The sequence below is a fragment of the Carex rostrata genome, chromosome 10 (genome assembly GCF_964058835.1).
Source record: "Carex rostrata chromosome 10, lpCarRost1.2, whole genome shotgun sequence".
NCBI classification, from domain to species: Eukaryota; Viridiplantae; Streptophyta; class Magnoliopsida; order Poales; family Cyperaceae; genus Carex; species Carex rostrata.
Window position 1 is genome coordinate 1,641,974 of NC_135927.1, and position 18,987 is coordinate 1,660,960.

Below are 18,987 nucleotides of genomic sequence, written 5' to 3' on the forward strand. Positions count from 1 at the left end.
TGGTTTAAAAAATATAACCGGTTAAATTATGAGTAAGGTTACAAAATTAATAATTTAATATCCGATCTGAATTCGAACGGGAATCGATACTGTAATGGGTATGATATGTGTTTCATTTAATTATCTGACCCATAACCGAACCCGACCCGATACCCGTATAAATACCCGATAAAACATATATTAATAACTATTAATATAAAAAGTACAACTTTGCATATTAATTTTTGCATAAGCCGTGGTGAGCCTAGTACTTTTTCACAACTTGAATGTGAGAAAATACAATGCAGTCACATATTCGCGATGTTTATACACAGATGGATGCCAAATTTATTTCTTCTGTAACATCCGCATTAATTTTTTAAATAAAATTTATTGCTATGAATACATCATTCAATATTTACCTTAATATCCTCTACATAATAATGAAAATTTATTGCTCTCATTGATATGTCCTTTTTACAAATTATTAGTATTCCATTCATAGATTTTTTGAACCGATTTTTTTAAAAATACCCAAAACAAAAAATAAATAATTTAAAATACCCAGGTTTCGGACAAAATTTTAAAAATGCCCAAACCGCCTCAAAATTCGGCGGTCCGGAATTTTAATTCCGAACCACCAATAAATTCGGCGGTCCGAATTTTTTTTTTTTTTTTTTTTTTTTTTTTGCAAATCAAATTGTTTTATATATTCAGATTTTTTGCAATAAAATGTACCTCTGATTTTCTTAGCAAAACAGCTTGAAAAATCATGAAAATGTACCGACATGTAGTCTCGACATCCTAGAACAGCACTGCCAAGTTTCATGTAGAATCTCTGAACAGAACATGAGATATAAGCTCGTAAAAATAGCCCCAACTGATTAATGTTTCATCCGGGGTCCAACTTTGCACTTCTGGTTTCCTTGGTAAAAAATCTCCAAAAATCATGAAAATTTACCGACATATAATCTCGACATCCTAGAACAGCACTGCCAAGTTTCATGCAGAATTTCTCAACAAAACGTGAGATATAAACTCGCAAAAATAGCCCCAACCGATGAATGTTTCTTCCAGGGTCCAACTTTGCACCTCTTGTTTTCTTAGTAAAACATCTCCAAAAATCATGAAAATTTACCGACATACAGTCTCGACATCCTAGAACAGCACTGCCAAGTTTCATTCAGAATTTCTGAACAAAACGTGAGATATAAGCTCACAAAAATAGCCCCAACCGATGAATGTTTCTTCCGGGGTCCAACTTTGCACCTCTGGTTTCCTTAGAAAAACATCTCCAAAAATCATGAAAATTTACCGACATACAGTATCAACATCCTAGAATAGCACTGCCAAGTTTTATTCAGAATCTCTGAACAAAACGTGAGATATAAGCTCGCAAAAATAGCCCCAACCGATAAATTTTTCTTCCGGGGTTTAACTTTGTGGTTATTTTTATTAGTGTTTTTTTGTTCTTATTTTTGTTGTTGTACTATTTTATTTTAGTGTTATTTTTGAAGTATTTTTGTGTTCTTATTTTTTTAGTGTTTTTTTTTCAAAATTGTTTAATATTTTTTTATTGTACGAATACTATCATAAAACATAGTTTAACCCAAAACTAAAACTAAAACATAATAAAACATAAAACATAATAAGCTAACCATAATAAGCTAACTAAAATATAAAACATAATAAGCTAACTAAAATATAAAACATAATAAGCTAACTAAAAACACAAACATAAAACATAATAAAATATAAAACACTACATAATAAAACTATAAAAAAAAACCCACGAGCTCTAAAACATAATAAAACTAACTAAAAAAAAATCCACGAGCTCCGTGGATCCCCAATGCAGACCTCGATTGGCGAATAGAGCTCGCAGTGCCGTCTTCTTCACATGAAACCTCGACTTCCCGCCATTATCGCGTATAGCTGGCTCCGCTCCCAACAACTCTGCGAGGGTGGCATTAATCGTTTTATCATCAGTGGAGTCTGATATGCCACCGACGGGCATGCCCTGGATGGGCAAACCCCAAAGGACACTCACATCCTGAAGAGTCACTGTCATCTCTCCAAACTGGAAGTGGAACGTGTGCGTCTCGGGGCGCCATCGCTCCACTAGTGCCTGGATGAGGGATGCATTAGTAGCCTTGCTCTCCGTCTCCAAAATATCGACCAAATGGTACAACCCCAAATTTCCTAGATACGGGTCCATCAGAGAGTAGTACTGCATGCCGTATGCCCGATTCTTACATTCTAGGAGGTCCTGACTCTGTGTTGAAAAAAAAAACAACATAAAAACTTAAAAAAAATGAGCAATTAGCAAAAATTTAAACTTTCAAAAAATAAAGGAAAAAGTAATCAAGTACCTCTCGGGATGCCAGTGAGACTCGATGCTCACTATGAGGTATCCATAATAATGGACTAAAATGCTCCGTGCTGTCCACGGAAATGGGATCATCAGTATGGTCGGGTGGTGGTGGTCTCCTAGGCCGTCCCCTAGCCATCCTACGTTTGAAAAAAAATTAGACATGCTACAATTGGTTAAATTACGTTAATATGAAAAAAAAAATTGTTCTTTGGGCAAAATATACTAAAATATGCTAAAATACGCTTATCACGGTAAAATATGCTAAAATACATTAATTACGACAAAAATATACTCAAATATGATAAAATATACTCAAATATACTCAACTATCACTAATTATAACTAATTTTGTACCTACATTAACACTAATTACCACTAAATTGGTACCGTAATTAATTAATCCTAATTATAACTGATTAACAATAATTACTATCAAATTTTGGACTAAATAATCCAAAATAAAATTACAACTAACTTTGGCCTCCTCAATTATCACTAATTAAAACTAATTTTGTACCTACATTAACACTAATTATCACTAAATTCGGTACTTTAATTAATTAACACTAATTACCACTAATTAACACTAATTACGATCATAGCTTGGACTAAATAATCCAAAATAAAATTAAAACTAACTTTGGTACCATAATTATCACTAATTACAAATATTTTAGTACCTACATTGACACTAATAACCACTAAATTGGTACCGTAATTAATTAACCCTAATTATAACTAATTAGCACTAATTACGATCAAATTTTGGACTAAATAATTCAAGTTAAAATTAAAACTAACTTTGGTACCATAATTATCACTAATTATAAATATTTTGATACCTACATTGATACTAATTACTACTAAATTGGTACCGTAATTATTTAATCCTAATTATAACTAATTAGCACTAACTCAACTAACTAAAAAAAAAATACTAATTTTGGTACCTTACTAACATAATTGGACTAATCTACAACTTTTTTACACTACAAATGAAATTTCAAAAAAATCTAGGGACTTACTTGCAAATTGGAAGAAGAGAGAAGAAGAGAGGAGAAAAGAGAGGAGAAATTCGGGTGGGGAGGAGAGAGAGTGAGATTTTGAGAAAATGAATTGTGAGGAGAGAGAAACAGGCTTTGGGGGGTATTTATAGGCCCGGACCGTCGAATTTATTGGTGGTTCGGAATTAAAATTTCGGACCGCCGAATTTATTGGTGGTTCGGAATTAAAATTCCGGACCGCCGAATTTTGAGGCGGTTTGGGCATTTTTAAAATTTTGTCCGAAACCTGGATATTTTAAATTATTTATTTTTTGTTTTGGGTATTTTTAAAAAAATCAGTTTTTTGAACCATAGAAAAGGAAATCGTCATCTCTAATATTTTACTTTCTAAAATTATATCTCTTCTTCAATATTTTAATTTTCAAAAGTTATTTCTCTTCATCATCCAGAATTCAAAAGCTATTAATAAAAAACAAAAAACTTTTCAATATTTTTTGTTACACCATGAGTACTCCAAACAATCAACAATCAAATTCTAAAAATAATACTCTCCAAGTTTCACAAAATATTATTGAAGACTAATGAGAAAAAAAATCTGTAGTATGGAAGGAGTACTTGCAAATGTTGAATCAATATGATAGTATTTTTTTAATTTAGATAGATAACTAATAATTTAGAGTTATTATTTTTATTGTGTTATGTAGCATGATATATTTTATTATTTATGAACAAGATCAATAGTATAATTTTTATTTTACAGTAGTTTTTAATTTATATTATAATGATTTATGATATGAGATGTTTAAGAAATTATAATTATATTTAAATGGAAATGATTTTTCAAATGCTTTAAAGTTGTGATATATATCCGCTCCAGACACGGAACCGCCCCGTATTCGAACTGGACCTGATAATCTACAAACAAGTTATGGATATCTATCTATCCGGAATCGAAATATTGGACCCGAAATATCTACGGGTAGATAGGTATCCGGATTCGGACCAGATCCAATTTGAAACAAATAAATATATGGATCGAAATTCGAACCCGGACACTTTTAGGGTACGGGTCCAAATATAATAGTATCCAGACCCGACCCGACCCAATAGCACCTCTAATAATTAGATCCCTCCTCATTCATATTTTAAGTATATATATATTACGAAACATGTTGACTTTAAAAATGTGACAAAACAGTTATAATTAATAATTAGTAGAGGGGAGATTGAAAGTATTGGAAAATCCAAATGAAGTTTAATCAAAAATTTCTAGGGGTGCGTTTGCAAAAGTATTGTTTTGCCTATTATTATAGTACGGACAAAGAATAGACAACTGGGGTCAATTTTTAAGTTTAATTATTTGAATAATTTGTGTGTTGTTGATTCAATTATTGAAGTGTTTGGGTCGCAAGAAATTAACACGTAAGTGCACACTTGTCGTTTAATTACAAATAAACCAATCCCACAAAACAACATCAGAAGAAATATATACTTTTTTTTTTTCAAATAAGATAAGAATCATATCTGTAAGCTTTAAATATTTAGATTTAAATTTTGAGTTTCAAATTTACAAGATGATTGCCATTGAAAGTTATGATTTTATATCGAATTAATTTCAAACAATAAATTCAAACTGTAAAAATTAAGTTTCAAACAAATTTAATTTAAATTTTGAGTTTCAAACTTTCAAGATGATTTCCATTGAAAGTTATAGTTTTTGAGGACATTGCACAAATCTAAATGTACATCGTACGACTACCGGCTACAACACTTTCTTGCTTAGTAGTTACGAGATTTCTTTTTATTTATTTTTTATTATTCAAAACACTGATTTTAAAAATAGTATTTTCTTTTAAAAAAAAAATTAATATTTGGTCTCCAAATACATTTTAATATGAAGAACATGTTGAACATTAAAACTGCAAAAATAAATTGATAGCACCAAGATTTAGAAACTACCATTTTGATCTTAGCCAACTTGCATGAAAGATCATATTTGGATAAATTGTGCATACAAGAAATAGATAATTTGATAATATAATTGTTGAACCAAATCTAAATTATTTCGAGTATTGATTAAGCCTACCTAGCTAATCAGTCTCGTGAAGTTATAAGTATACATAACGCGTATTCAAAGGTTCAGTTTAGAAGTAACAATTAAATATAATCTATGACTATAAGACACGTATATATTTTTTACACTCAGCATATATAATACTAATACACATATATAATTAATGACACTAGATATATATAGTCTTACGTAAAAAAAATTCAAAAAATTAACACAAAAATATTAATTTTATAATTAATATTCTATGTCAGTTTAACCGAATAAATTGAAATTTACTTTGATTTGTTCGGTTCGGTTTGGTTCGAATTAATTTTTGAAAACCGAATAAAACATTAGTTTACCTTATTTAAATTAGTTTACAGGATGAAAACCAGGCATCCTAGCTACCATGTAGGTCTAGGTAGCACTTTCTCTGTTTCTTTCTCCCCCTTGTTTCATTTGGAAAACATGCAAGTAAATGAAGTAGATTTGTCTTTTAATTCTCTGGACCTTAAAAAGAGGAAAAAGATTTAGATATTTTTGGGCCTGGCCCATTGAAGATTTAGATATTTTGGCCCATTTCTTATAATATAGGAAATACTGATGTCACTCATTCCTATATAGAAATTAAGCTTGATGTAATTTATATTAAAATTTTATATTAATTAATACAGCACATGATAGCCACTATCATGTTTTTCCAAAAAAAAAAAAAAAAAAGTACCATCCTTATAATAATTTTTGCTGATAGCATAAAATCTAAAGATATTATATTATGTAAAAAATATCTGAGTTGGATTAATTAAGATTAAAAAATACAACAAATCACACGTCCTCACTGTTGTTGTAAGCAATCTTTTATGCTGTTTGACTGATTTGCGAAACATATAACCATTGAATTTTATAGTTTATATATTTAAGATATGCATGATCTACTCGAGCTACAAATAATGATTTGATAAATATGATTGTTCGATATTGAATTAGAAACAACAGCAGGAGGTTTTCATTTGACCTACTTTTTTTTAGATGGACCTTGAATGGGCTTTTCATCGTGGTTTTCATTTAGATGGGCCTTCATACTAAATGTTTATTAGTTCTATTGGAGAACCTCACAAAAAAAGAAAAGAAAAGAAATCTGGGTCGTACTTGGCAAAAAAACAATTTAAAGATGCACCTTACAATAATTTCCAACCTTTCGTTGGAAAGTTTCTCTCCGTCACTTTAATTAAAGTATCGTCTAACGAAGAGTTGCTTTGTGATGATTATCAGATCACGAGGCAAATTAATTAAAGAATTGAATGACTGATTAAGAGGTAATCACTTCGATTCTTGAGGCCAAGTCTTGTTCATGAATCTTCACTCTTTACTATTCACGAGTCACGCCTCTTCAACTTCACTTATATATATTGATCCATATTGATATCTATATATAGAGATGGGCTATGGTGCATTGCAATGCATAGGCCATGGTGTGCATTGGACCATAAATCACCGATTCAAAGTCCAAATGACCGATCCAAACCGTTCATCTTGTTCTCCATATTAATATGTGCTTGGACACCAAATTTTATATTTTTTGGAATTTTTTTACTATTTATTAAGCCACTTTGAAAATCGCTGATCCAACGGTGGCTTCTGATTTTACTGTTCCAAACAGTCACCGTTGGATCAGCGATTTTCAAAGTGGCTTAATAAATAGTAAAAAAATTCCAAAAAATATAAAATTTGGTCTCCAAGCACATATTAATATGGAGAACAAAATGAATGGTTTGGATCGGTCATTTGGACTTTGAATCGGTGATTTATGATCCAATACACACCATGGCCTATGCATTGCAATGCACCATAGTCCATCTCTATATATATAGAGAGAGAGAGAGACATATGGACTACCGTACATTGACATCTTCCAAGTCACTTAACTTTTTCTTCCTCAAGAGCATCTTGTAAAAGCTTAATACTATCGAGCTAAATACACAAAGCCCATGGCTTCTTCGTATACAACTTCAGAAGTTAAAATGAAAACAACAACTGGCACACACCGTGTCAAAATCAAAACATCATTGATTACTGGCATCAAACCAGGTAGAATCATTCAGTGTGGCACATTCACAGTTGGCGAGTACCTATGGGCTATACTGTACTACCCACAGGGTAAATTTTCATTCTATGTTGAATTACTGAGCGAAGGATATTATGTTGATGTTTTCCTTTGTTTCAGTCTACTAGATGAAAACGGGATAGCATCTTCCCGTTACAAAGAGAGCAAAGTTGTCACATACAAGAAAAAGGGAGATAATCACGGATTCGCTTCATTCTTGACTCGAGACTGGTTAAATAGATCAGAATTTGTCAAGGATGATAGCTTTACAGTTGAGTGCAATCTAGAAGTTCTTGAGACATCCATAGAAGAAGGAAAAAATAATAACTCCATCTCTGTGCCTCCATCCAATATGCACCAGCATCTCCATAATTTGTTGCAAAGTGGAGAAGGTGCTGACATCTCCTTTAAGGTAAAAGGGGAAACATTTCCAGCCCATCTGTTTTTCGTGCTGAACTTTTCGGCTCTATGAGTGAAAGCACAGCCAGTTGCATTGAGATTCAAGATATTGAACCCCAAATTTTCAAGGCCTTGTTACAATTCATATATACTGATATGTTTCCTCCATGTGATGACCATACCGATGAAGGCGTGGATGAAGATATTATGGCTCAGCATTTAATTGTAGCAGCTGATCGGTACGCTTTGGACAGATTAAGGCTTATTTGTGAGGAGACGTTAGGAAAGAAAATTAATGCTGACAATGTGGTGACGACACTTGCTCTAGCTGCACAACATAACTGCCAACAACTCAAAGAATTATGTCTCAACTATATTTCTTCTTCTAATTAAGACTTTGCATAGCTTAATAGAAACTGATGTATTTGCAAGCTTGATGGTCAGTTGTCCTTCAATTTACAAGGAGCTTCTGAAGATGGTTACCAGCAATAGGAGAACCTGATATGGTTATGTATCATGAAATCCTTTAATCTGTTTTGTTTAAGTTAATTAACTATGTTGAAGTATTTTACAATTTAGACGAAACTAGTTTCTTCTTCTACTTCATAGGTAGATATGTTGTCTTTTCTTCCTAATTAATTTCTGGTTAATTTGTGTTATTTGCAAGAATTTATTAAATAGTTATGATAAATTTTTAATTTGATAGAAATTTGTATGTATCCTCTATTATATTGGAATTGTTGTGCTTCCAAAGGCGGCATCAAAATTCAGCAGACGAGCACTGCTACAAAGAAACTTTTAGCTAGTGATGATTTCCTTAATTAGGATTTTCATCTAGCTGGGTTGGATATTGTTTTAGAAACAGGTTAATCAATTTTTCGAAAACCAAGCATTAGTATGTGCATACCATTTGCAGCGCTGCATGTAAGATATGTCCCGCCTAATAATAATAATTTGCATTTTGAAATTCGTTTCTATTGTATCTAGCATTGATTTAGCAATGTTGTATTATTATTTTTCATATTAAATGTTTATTAGTTCTATTGGAGAACCTCACTTATTGCTTCATATATTTATGGACCACCATTAACATGCATCTTCCAAGTCACCATAATTGTCGGACAATTTAGTAACCACAATACCCCTTAATCTTGTAAAAAAAATACTTATTTATTCATCCTTTTGAATTTTCTCATAACATTTACACAGCATGTCAAGTATAATTAAATCCATTTTTCATGATTTTTGCAATTTTTTTGAAACAATATACAAGGAATAATGGCTTGATTAATCTGAATCCTCAACCCTCCCTATAGTTAGCCTCCTGCACCAGATTTATCTTCTCCCTTCTCCCTTCTAGAGCACAACTTTTGAGCTTTTTAGCCGTTCCGCTATGACGTGATAAACGCTATTGAAATCTTTGTTTTTGATGGTTATCGGATCAAAATCCGTTCAATATCTGATCTAAGAAGTCCAATTTGTGCGCATCGAAATTTCAGATTTCACGAATCACAAACACGGTTCGGACGGCTTAGATCGGACGAAATTTGATTCGATAAAATAAAAACTGTGTTGAAATATAATTAATATTTGTGGAAATGTGTATTATTGATGTTGGAAAAAATATATATTTATATTTTGATTTGAAGTCCTCAAATTAAGAAAAATATGAACTTAAGAAATAAAATAAAATAAAATAATTAATTATGTACTCAACAACACAAAAGCATCTAGCTAGCACAATGAGTGCAAAAGAATATAAATAGTGCTTCAAGTAATAATTGATCATTTCTCATTTATAATGTTTTTCAATGCTATATTATTCTGGAGTTCTATATCAAATTTGTTATTAATTTGTATGTTTATGGTTGGAAACTTAGGTTATTGCATCAAGTGCATGTTTCAACAAAAATACTTAATTAATTGCAGTATTTATTTGTGTGAATGATAATTTTGCAGATAAAACTAAAAAAAGAAAAGGCAACAAAACAATAAAACATAATGTTGTCAACTCAATATCTTTGTTCGTATTACTTAACGGTGAAAGCGTACAATTTGTAAAAATCCAGAAAGAATCATTTTCTTTTTCCTCACATGTTAAAAGCAAACCATATAAAAACATAACATGCACTTTCTTATTTCTTAAGAAAGTCATGACACGGAGGCCCTATGAATATGTCTTTCCTTCTCCAGGAAGGAACGAGAGGGTGAGGGAGGTGGGGTCTGCTGGTTAGAGAGAGAGAGAGAGAGAGAAATGGATTTAATTTGAGGGATTTGGGGTCCACATGTAAGGGAGAGAGGGAATAAGATTGGCAAAAATATACTTTTTCGGCTGAGAGGAAAGAAGAGAGAAGGGAAAATAGTGATGTGAAAAATATAAAATCGGCCCATTTAAAAAAGTCATGTGAAAATCTCCATATTTATTATTATTATTATTATTATTATTATTATTATTATTATTATTATTATTATTATTATTGCAATAAACAACTCAATGTAATAGTCATATTAATAACGAAACATAAAGTTATGTCTCTTTCATTTACATAAACTTGAATATAGTTAATTTACTAAATTGTAATTGTTTATATGTATACCCTCACTCAAATATATTTAATTTTGTGACAAGTTTATTTCAAATCGTTAATTGTTATATATGTATGTTAGTTTTTTTATTGATATGATTCTTTTGTAAAAATATGGATATTCATCAATATAAAACCTTAGGTTAATTAATGAGACAATTGCTCCGAATTTTTTTTATTAATATCCCCAATTAATAAATTACAAATTGCCCACTGCTTTTTTTTTAATTTTATTTCTGGTCATTTCTTTTCAGAACCGTCAGGAATCTAGATGGTCCTCTTTTTTTTTAAAAATCCCAAATATTAGCGTGAATCTTGAAACATCAGTCATGGTTTGGTTATGTCCCAAGCATGTTTAGTGTGAAACATCAGTCACCGTTTGGTGTCCCAAATATTAGCGTGAATCTTATGTCATAGAAATAAGGATCTTTTTGTTTTTCACATTAAAATTTAAAGGACATAGCCGAAAAAAATAAAATAATAAAGAGAAAAAAGAGAATACTGGACTTGTTGGATTTTGTTAAAATCGCATATCGAACATGTCATCTTGAATACACCAAGCAAAAGACAGACTTTATACAATCTTATATGTATTATTCGTAAATTAATAAAACATATTATTACAGTAGTATTATTCGTTATTTATTCATTATTATTTATTTCTAATAATCTTAACATGTAAGGTTAGAATACGAGCAAGATCAACTCGAATGAACATATATCATCAGTATGAAAAATGATTCCACGCAATTCGCATCGTATTCATGCATTCACACTCCTAATTTGGATTGATTAATGATGATAACCAAAAAAAAGGTGCGCCTTATAATGATTTTCAATTTTTCATAGAGAGAGTAATTTCTCTCTCTTATTAAAGTAAAGGCTAATGAAAATTAAAGATGCTTAAAAGCCATATAAAGATGCTTTCGGTCAGTTACTTCAATACCTCACTTTAGATAAAGATGGATTCTGATTATCAGTAATTTTTCTATCTTATTAAAGATGCTTTTTCAAATCCTTTAATCTGTTTTATTTATGTTAAGTAACTATATATGTTGAAGTATTTTACAATTTAGATGAAACTAGTTTCTTTTTCTACTTAATATAGTAAGATATGTTGTGTCTTTTCTTCCTAATTAATTTCTGGTTAGTCGTGTTATTTGCAAGAATTTAGATAGTTATGATAAATTTTTAATTTGATAGAAATTTAATGATATCTTCTGTTGGAATTGTTGTGCTTCCAAATGCGGCATCAAAATTCTGCAATCCTATCTCTTCTATTAATTTTGTACTTTTCCAGCTTAAAAGCCATACAAAAATTAGTTTAAATTAATTGTACATCTGCTATTGCATTTTGATTTTTTATATTAGTTATGTCATAATGCTTGTATAGAATGAATAAATTTGATAGTTTATTCAAAATTAATAAAAAAAATATTATTATATTAGTATTATTAGTTATTCATTTTTTATCATTTGTTTCTAACAATCTTAACATGTAAGGATAAAGTACGAATAAGATCAATTTTTAATGAGTCAGAATAAAATAAGAGTAACATCAACTCTAATGAGCATCATGAGTATGAAAAATAATTGCATCCAATTCATATCGTATATTCGTATTCGTTCACACTCCTATATGGATTGATTCATAATAACGAAAAAAAAAAGTGCGGCTTACAATGATTTTCAATTTTTCATAGAGAGAGTAATTTCTCTCTCTTATTAAAGTATAGGCTAATGAAAATATATGCTTAAAAGCCAGATAAGTTAAGATTATTTTTGATAAATAAAAGATGCTTTCCCTCGCTTACTTTAGATAAAGTTGGTTTCTGCTCCCTTAGTTTAATACCTTCCTTTATCAAAAATTATAATATCTTTCCCTCTATTAAAGTTGCTTTCTGAGGCGCACTAAATTAAGTTGCTTTCAGATCACTTGGTTTCTTTAGGCGAGGTCTTGTTCATGAATCTTCTTTATTCACTACTCTTCAACTTCGTTTATTGCTCTATATATATGAACATTGTCATCTTCCAAATCACTTAAAGAAGCACTTATTCCTTCCCCTCGATCATCTTGTAAAACCTCAATTATCGAGCTAAATACACAAAGCCCATGGCTTCTTCGTATAAAACTTCAGAATTCCAAATGAAAGCAACAACTGGCACATACCGTGTCAAAATCCATACATCATTGACTGGTGGCATCAAAGCTGGTAGAAGCATTCAGTGTGGCACATTCACAGTTGGTGAGTACCAATGGGCTATACTGTACTACCCACAGGGCACAGCTGAATCTTCATATAGCTTTAGATATATAGAATTCTATGTTGAACTACTGAGCGAAGGAAAAGATGTTGATGTTTTCCTTTGTTTTAGTCTAGTAGGCCAAAACGGGGTAGCATCATCCACTTACAAAGAGAGCAGTTTTTTCACATACAACAAAAAAGGAAATAAGAACGCTTTATTTTTGTCTCCACACTGGTTAAATTTACCAGAATTTTTCAAGGATGAAAGCTTTACAGTTGAGTGCACTTTAAAAATTCTTGAGCCATCCTTAGAAGAAGAAAAAAATAATAACTCCATCTCTGTGCCTCCATCCAATATGCACCAGCATCTCCATAATTTGTTGCAAAGTGGAGAAGGTGCTGACATCTCCTTTAAGGTAAAAGGGGAAACATTTCCAGCCCATCGAATTATCTTAGCCTCCCGTTCATCTGTTTTTCGGGCTGAACTTTTCGGCTCTATGAGTGAAAGCACAGCCAGTTGCATTGAGATTAAAGATATTGAACCCCAGATTTTCAAGGCCTTGTTACAGTTCATATATACTGATATGTTTCCTCCAAGTAATGACCATACCGACAAAGGCGTGCATGGAGATATTATGGCTCAGCATTTACTTGTAGCAGCTGATCGGTACGCTTTGGACAGATTAAGGCTTATTTGTGAGGAGACGTTAGCCAAGAAAATTAATGCTGACAATGTGGTGACGACACTTGCTCTAGCTGCACAACATAACTGCCAACAACTCAAAGAATTATGTCTCGACTATATTTCTTCTTCTAAGATTTTGGATAGCTTAATAGAAACTGATATATTTGCAAGCCTTACGGTGAGTTGTCCTTCAATTTACAAGGAGCTTCTGAAGAAGGGTACCAGCAATAGGAGAACCTGATATGGTTATGTATCATGAAATCCTTTAATCTGTTTTTTATTTTTATTTTTATGTTAATTAACTATGTTGAAGTATTTTACATTTTGGATGAAACTAGTTTCTTCTTCTAATTAATAGTAAGATATGTTGTGTTTTTCCTGATTAATTTCTGGTTAAGTTGTGTTATTTGCAAGAATTTATTAGATAGTTATGATAAATTTTTAATTTGATAGAAATTTGTATGTATCCTCTGTTGGAATTGTTGTGCTTCCAAAGGCGGAATCAAAATTCAGCAGACGAGCACTGCTACAAAGAAACTTTTAGTGATAATTTCCTTAATTAGGATTTTCATCGAGTTGGGATGGATTTTGTTTCATCGAGCACTGCTACAAAGGTACCGGCCGGGTACCTTTCTTTATTTAGAATAATTCATGATAATAACGGAAAAAAAAAAATTTAAAAGTGCACCTTACAATGATTTCCAATCTTTCATAAAAAAGATCAGGTCTTGTTCATGAATCTTTTTTATTAACGAGTCACGACTCTTCAACTTCACTTATACCCCTCAATCTTGTAAAACATCCTTATGTATTCATCCTTTTGAATTTTCTCATAACATTTACACAGCATGTAAAGTATAATTAAATGCATTTTTCATGATTTTTGAAGCAATATATAATTAAGGAGTAATGGCTTGAATAATCTGAATCCTCAACCCTCCCTAGTTAATTACCTCCACCAGATTTATCCTCTCTTCTCCCTTCTCTGGCATAGAAGGCAAACTCGGCCGAGTCAGACCGGAATCGGCTGCATCGGATCGGAAAATCGGACAAGGCCGAGCTGATTTTTACCCAAGTTACGCGGTGGTTGAGTTTTGCTTGAAAAAATCGGCCAAATTAGTGGAATCAGACCAGAATCAGCGGAGTTTTTGTCCAAATCAGAGCGATTCTCACGACGTGAGCCTATGATGCATCCATAATAAGAGGAAAATGGAGGAGACGGAGAGAGAGCGGATGGAGTAAGCATTTGGCCGAACAAGATATCGTGGGCAATGCGGGTAGAAGCTCGGGCAGAAAATATTGAAAATAGATGCTGTGGTTGGGCCACGCTTTTAATGAAGTAGCAGCAGCCCAACAATTGCTGTTTCTTTGGTCCCCTTAAGAATGATATCTCTACTCGCTATTTATGAATTCTGTGCCCCTGACCATTGGTGGCCCACAAATTTGAACGGGTGGACCAACTAAAGAGATTTGGGGGAGCAATTAGAATGATCTTAATTCTTTACTTCCATCTATAAATACTGAATCAATCTGTTGTTTTTTTAAGAGAATTAATTATTAAAATTGTGTTTATTATGATTCTATATAATTTGACTTTCAAGAAATTTTATTAATATATATTTTACTGGTTTTTTTTTTTTTTTTTTTTTTTTTAAACTTGGTAGTGACTACCAAGACTATATTGATAAAGTTTGTTTAACACATCAGTTCCTACTAATATTACATCAACTCAAAACTAATTTAGTACATCAGTACCAGCACCCATTAGAGCCCCAACATTTTTGTTTCCTTTTCTACAAAATTTCAGCCATAACTTTGCTTCCTCAGCAGCTCGGTTGGCTACTAACCACGGCGGTAGCTTCTTATCTCGAAAGATTACTTCATTGCGTTGTCTCCATAGGGACCACAACACTGACATGAAATAAGTGATCCAAACATGCCTATTGCGCTCCCTGTTACTGAACTGGTTTTTAATATATGTAATTTATTGTTTTTACTCTATTTCAAAATTAATTAGGCAATATGTTTCTACTCAATTTCATAATACAAACAATGATAAAGTGATCCAGCCAGTACGACATAGTTTCTGACAGTGAAAGAGTGTGTTTTTAGTTTTAATGCTTGTATTATATTGTATTAGTGGATTATTTGATTGTAATCATTTGTCTAAATATAAATTATTGACAAATTATTTTTTTATCAATTTTTTTTCAATTTTTTTTAGTGTAAAACAAGTTTCTGGTAAATAAAAAAAGAAAAATTTCAATTTTCCTAGCCGAATTGGTCGATTCCGGATTGGAATCGGCCGGGACCGATCCCGCTTCCAATTCCGATTCCGATTTTTCCTTGCATGCTTCTCCCTTCTCCCTTCTCCGTGAGAGCACAGCTTTTGAGCAGTTAAAGAGATGTCTGATCAGATCCTGGTAAGTTATTATAGATTCAGGCCATTCATTGGTTCCATCATTTTGTTGGTTTCATTTTTGTGGGTCTTCTTACTGAACTGATTCAGCAGATCGATGCAAGTAAAGGATGTTCAGATAATTAATTAAGTCCCTTGTTGATGTAATTATTTGTCTTATTTAGTTGTGAATTAAGCTCTTAATTTTACAATCTGAAGTTTAATTAAGTGTTACATGTGGTTGCATAAATTTGACAGAACCTCACATGCATAAAACCGCCCTTAATTTGTTACATGCACATGCACATGCACATGCATTTATATTTTTTGTTTCTTTATTAATTATATCTGATGTGGAATGTTTACTTGGGAGTAAGAAAATTTTAAAAGGAACTTATTACAATGTGAAATTGTGTTTTCAGATGGATTCTAATTCTTGAAAATTTAGGATGAGTACGTGTTTCGCTGGAATAACTAATGTTATATATATGCATGTGACCTACTACTACTTTTGCAGGAATAAGTAAATTCGTTTTCAAATGGAGGCCCCGTGAATAGGATGCATGACCTACCTGTAGTCAAAGAGCCACAACAGAATATAAATGTGGCAAAATGGGGATAATTAATTGAAACTTGACTGTATAATTAGGTTGAAATCATGAGAACACATAAATATCAGTTGAGGTTTATACGAGCTAGACAGGCTCAAAGAAGGCCCACTAAGGCTCAAAGAAGGCCCACTAAAGCTCAAAGAAAGCCTTTAATTGAAAAGGCCAAGCACAAGGGTATTAGAGCAAGTGGTGGTCTGTGGTGTGTAGATGACTTGTATATATAGATTAGTTTTTATTATCTTTCTTTTAAGGAAAAAAGGATGTTTGTTTTGTACTGAACTCTTGGTGCTAGTTTATGTATTGAGTTTAATTTGTACTGAACTCTTGGTGCTAGTTTATGTATTGAATTTTAAGTTGCGAATCATTGTTTAAGTTGGAAACATTTTTTTTTTAAGTGCATTATATTTGTGTTATGGTATAAATTAAATATGAAGCGGGCAAATCGTCCACTTTGATTGTGTTTACTTAGAAAATTTTGATATTTATGTTTGTTGTGTGATTGAATAATTGGGCTAATTTCTGAAAATTTGTAGATGAGTTGTTAAGTACCAGTGTATGGTACCAATTTTCTTACGAGGAACACAAGTTTTTGAGTCACAGAGGTTGTATATATATAGATTGCATTAATTCTGAGTTTTGCTGGATATATATATTGAGTTTATTGTAGAGGGTAGTTGATCTAGATACATTGTATTTAAGCATTTCAGTAATGAAAGGGGCTTTAAGCATATACTTCATTATTAAACAAACATATTAATGCAGCAAAACATTGAACTCAATATATATATCCAGCAAAACATTGAACTTCATTATTAAAGTTTTTGGTGCAAATTAAAAACATTGAACTGCAGATAAAATTAATAAAACTAAATTGTTCATTTTTTTAATTACTTACTCTATGAGAAAGAAGCTAAACTTCATTATTACATGAAGCCATTATATAATATATATGACGATGATCATGATAAATCCTGGATATTCTATTCTCAGTTTCAATACTCATCAATTCTAATTTATTAACCAAAAAAAAAAAGTTCATCCACAATAAGTACAAAACATTTCTTATTTTTCCTTTTTTTAATTTAATTTTAAACTCTTATTTTGAAGTTATTATTAATCTTTTACTATTCTCTTCAAATGAACATATTCTTACCATGCAACTACAATTAATATAAATATTTTTTTTACATTTTAATCAATCAAACTTTTGAATGCTAATATGCAAGTTTTTTAAATCATTTTTTACCTGAAGCATAGAGTGACATAACCTACAACTATTTACTAATGAAAAAGAAAAAATAAACTAAAAGATGTAACAATCATTGTTAAACACATGACCACTATATATGTTGAAATTGATTAGGTTTACTCAATTATTGACTTCATCACAGCGGTAACGTAGTAATCAAAACCTTCCCCATAATAAGATATTTAGGACTAAAAATAGATATTTACAAGCTCTTACATTGAGTCACACTCTCAGCTTCAAATCAAGACGCGCGCAGACAATTTTTATTTTTTTTTGTTACACTTGACTCTTTCACTCCACAACGGTGAAATTAAGAGCTTTTTTTGGGTGAGATTTGCATCTAATTCACATGCAACAGTAAAAGATATCAAGTTCATCTTTTAATCTTGTTTTGAAGCATGTCATGCTAGAGAGAGTGAAACAATATAAATATCATTTTTTACTCTTAAATATCATATAACATGGAAGTTTTCGCTAATTCGGTGCCTATATTGAGGAAGATGCAACTGAAATCAAATCAATTGTAGTAATAAAATGTTTTTGTTGATGTGACTTCAAGTACACCTTTGATATTCTATGTGGTTATAAATGAACTTTAATTTTGTATATATTTTCTCATATGTTACTAAATTAATAATTGCACTTTCCGATTTGAAAGAATTTAACATTGAAAGCATACCATACTACACTTATTTATTTTAATTTGTTTATTGTAATGTTCTGGAATTATTTTTGCATGAGGTAATATAGAGAGTGAAAAATCTTGAAGGTAAAATGATTTTCTCACAATAGATGTTCAATTGGAAATAAAGATCAAAACAAATAATATTATCATTACATTAAATTAAATAAGTTTTAGAACATACTGTCTCAAGTTTTCAATCTGAAAGCCATGATCTCACAAATTATCATTAATGTACAAAAAGGTGTGCTAACTAGCATACATAAATTAGTACATTTGCTTGAATAAATTTCAAGAATGTTAATTATTGTGTGAACTAATAAATTTGAAGTGTTGTCTGTTGGTGAGAGGGGTAACAGTCCATCCTGAGTGGTTGGGATTGGTCAGACCGAATCCTCTGTCGGACCCAGATCCACTTTTGGTGGGGGTCCCTCATACCCGAGTCTGAATCCCATTCCTCAGGTGCAATTTCCTCATCCAAAATTCGAGTAGTTTAATTTGAGCCACTCGTTGAATTCAGCTATTTCTTTCAACTCTTCGTCAGTTTGGGGGGAGTGGTTCATACAGCCATGGATGGCCAGGGTTTGGTTGGGGAGAGAGTAGGGGTGTCAATAGGTA

The 18,987-nt window shown here is 31.6% G+C and overlaps 1 protein-coding gene and 1 pseudogene across 2 annotated transcripts in view; both read left to right on the forward strand.

Moving 5' to 3' along the window:
• The window catches only part of LOC144560394 (cypmaclein-like), a 91,924-nt gene that overhangs the window by 19,722 nt on the left and 53,215 nt on the right, over window positions 1-18,987 (forward strand). The window lies entirely within an intron of this gene.
• On the forward strand, window positions 12,463-13,966 carry LOC144561025 (BTB/POZ and MATH domain-containing protein 2 pseudogene; annotated as a pseudogene). Its single transcript, XR_013513558.1, has one exon. The product of XR_013513558.1 is annotated as a BTB/POZ and MATH domain-containing protein 2 pseudogene (transcript).